This window comes from Octodon degus, unplaced genomic scaffold (assembly GCF_000260255.1).
Source record: "Octodon degus isolate 3935 unplaced genomic scaffold, OctDeg1.0 scaffold00049, whole genome shotgun sequence".
Lineage (NCBI taxonomy): Eukaryota > Metazoa > Chordata > Mammalia > Rodentia > Octodontidae > Octodon > Octodon degus.
In genome coordinates this window covers 176,982-180,018 of record NW_004524625.1, presented here as the reverse complement: position 1 = coordinate 180,018, position 3,037 = coordinate 176,982, and the positions used below count along the sequence as shown (strand labels likewise).

The 3,037-nt window shown below is 41.8% G+C and overlaps 1 pseudogene; it reads left to right on the top strand.

Moving 5' to 3' along the window:
• The first annotated feature begins 803 nt into the window (after positions 1-803).
• Positions 804-1,826, top strand: LOC101585186 (annotated as a pseudogene).
• Positions 1,827-3,037: the final 1,211 nt, after the last annotated feature.

The following is a 3,037-nucleotide window of genomic DNA, read 5'->3' as shown; positions in this document are numbered from 1 at the left end:
AACCTTCTTAGGTCAATTAAGACTCAGGACATATGAGAACTTGTACTGTAACTTCATGTACTTCGGTAGTGTCCCAAATTTTCTGATCAAGGAGATCATGGGTTCAAAGCAGAAAGTGATCGATGATGTAGAGTGTGCCTGAGGAGAGTCACATGAAGAGAAACACTCTCTCATGCTTTCACTGAGAGCACATTGGCCAGGCAATGGCCATGACTCATCAACATGGCTGACACTGACAAAGGTTCTACAATCTGAGGTACAGGATCTCATGATAAATCCTGAGGGGATTTCACTGACCTTCTCAGACCCAAAAGCTACAACTCTTGTTGGATAGGTCCTGCTTTACCTTGGTCTTAACCATCCAGTAGGAATGTATGAAGACGAAATATAGGAAGTAAGGCCATGCTGTTATGCTGAGCTGTGGGGGACTCAGGTCAATAATTTCTGACATTGCAGTTAAAGAGAAGAGCCAATGCTATTTCGGGCTACTGGACTCTTTTAGAATATTTTGCTGAGTTTATACACCTATAATATTCAAATAATGGAACTTAGGAAAAAAGGGGTATACAGATGAATATCCATTTTGTATCTGTGTATTCAAAGTGGTTAGGATAGATATATGGTTACATTCTCTTAATGAATAGAATGATTTGTTTTAATAGTGTTTTTAAATAGGATCTCAATTCCGCCTGTTGTACAGCAATTAACCACTAAGAACAATGTATGCAGTGTGTTAGTGATTGAAACTGCCCTACCGATTTGATTTGAAACTGTCTCATTGCGCTCTGTTTATCAATAAAATTATGAAAAAAAAGATCCAGGTTCTTCAGTAGCAGGCTGATTATGCAGAGGAGTGGCCGAATGCCTCTACAGGAAGATGAAGGATGAAGGCGAGCTCAGGAACAGGTTGAAGCAGAGGTGTCCTCCTTGAACCCTAGAATCCAGCTGGTTGAGGGGGAGCTGGACCATGCATAGGAGCACCTGGCCACTGCCCTGGAAAAGCTAAAGGAAGCTGCTGATTAGAGTGAGAAAAGTATGAAGGCTATTAAAAACCAGATCCTAAAAGATGAAGAAAAGATGGGGCTCCAGAAAGTCCAGCTTAAAGAAGCTAAACATCTTGCCAAAGAGGCAGATAGGAAGTATGAAGAGGTGGCTCCTAATTTGGTGATTATTGAAGGAGATTTGGAATGAACAGAGGAATGAGCTGAGCTGGCAGAGTCCCGTTGCCAGGAGATGGACAAGCAGATCAGATTGCCAAAACCTGAAGTATCTGAGTGCTGTTGAAGAAAAGTAAATGAAAAAAGAAGACAAATATGAGGAAGAAATAAAGATTCTTACTGATAAGCTCAAGGAGGCAGAGACCTGCGCTGAGTTTGCTGAGAAATCAGTAGCCAACTGAAAAAAAATTGATGACTTAGAGGGCTGGCCAAATAGTTCAGCAGATTAAAGCACATGCAAGCAGGTGCAGCAGCCAGGTATTCAATCCCCAGGCCTGCCATGCCGGCCTCGCCCCCCGGTGCTCGCTGAGACAGCAATTGAGACTGGGCATGGTGACATGAGCCTATTATTCCAGCTCTTGGGAGGCTGTAAACAGGTGTATCAATATGAGTCCGATCTAGTAGTGAGACCGTGAACACCCTGCAAACCCTTCCCTAAAATACAAAAAAAAAAAATTGATGACTTGGAAGATAAGCTGAAATGCACCAAAGAGGAGCACCTCTGTACACAAAGGATGCTGAACCAGACTCTGCTTGACCTGAATGAGATGTAGAGCTCCCCAGTCCTGCCCTGCCACTGCTCCTCCCTTTGACCCCAACACACTGGCTGAGGCCAGCCTTTCCAAAGCTGACCTCAAAACTCAGGGCTGATCTTTAACCAGAAAGTTGCTTTCTCCTTTCTACATCCTCTGCCAACCCCCTACCTCCACCTCCTTGTCTTTTTCATCAAACTTTCTCTGCCTCTGACCAGAGATTCCAGCTGGTCTAGAGGCTGAGCATCTTTGGGAACAACATTTAAGGGAATGTGAGCACAATGAAAAGTGTCTTTAAAAGCATGTTGTGATGTACACATTTGTAATAAATTTTATTTATTTTTTATTTTTTTAAAACTTTTTTTGATTATTATTTATTTATTTATTTGTTTATTTGTGTGTGTGTGTGTGTGTGTGGCCAGCTCAGCCCACCAGGGGGTGGGGCTGGCTGGCATGTGGTGCTGGGGGATTGAACCGCGGTCCATGTGTTTTGCTAAACTTGTTCTAAGTAGGTGCTTTAGACCACTGAGCCATCTCACCAGCCCTGTAATAAATTTTAGTTGTAACAAACCATTTGTAAAACATTTTGAATAACTGCACAGCTCCAAAGCTGCAATCTAATTCCATTCTCACTTTGAAAGGTAACTTTTCAACCTAATGCATAGTGCTGTCTCCATAGAGGAAGAAAAGAAGTAATGGGCATGCCTTACCAAGAGCCAAACAGAGTCCAGGGAAAGACCCCACTGTGGAGACCTTACAGCTGTGTGCCAAGTACCAGCTAAGCCAGAAAGGTGATTCCAGGAGGAGTTAAGCAAAACCCAAAACTATGTTGCTCAAGTTTTGAGATTCACCATGTCTTTGGACAACTTTATTTATTTATTTTTTGTTATTTTTCTCATCAGAAGTGAGAAAGATATGAAAATGGTTAGACTTCTGAGACTGAGACTTTTTTTTTTTGGTAATGCTGGGATTGAACCCATGGAAGGACTAATGCATATTAGGAAAGAGCTGTATCACTGAGCTATATCCCCAGCCATGAGACTACATTTTTGTCCTATTTCTACCCCTTTTCCAGATGCTCACTGAATAGATTATGTGTTCCTCCCTTAATGTTGAGGTGAACACTTAAGTTCTTTCCTGCCTCCTTAAAAGTAAAGAACAATAATATTTTTACCACTTATTCAGCCATATGAAATTCATCTCATCCTTTTCTGGGTCTGAAGCTGCTTCTCTAAAAGTGCCATCTCATTGTGTTTTGTATCAGTCAGTGCTAGAGAAATCTTGAAT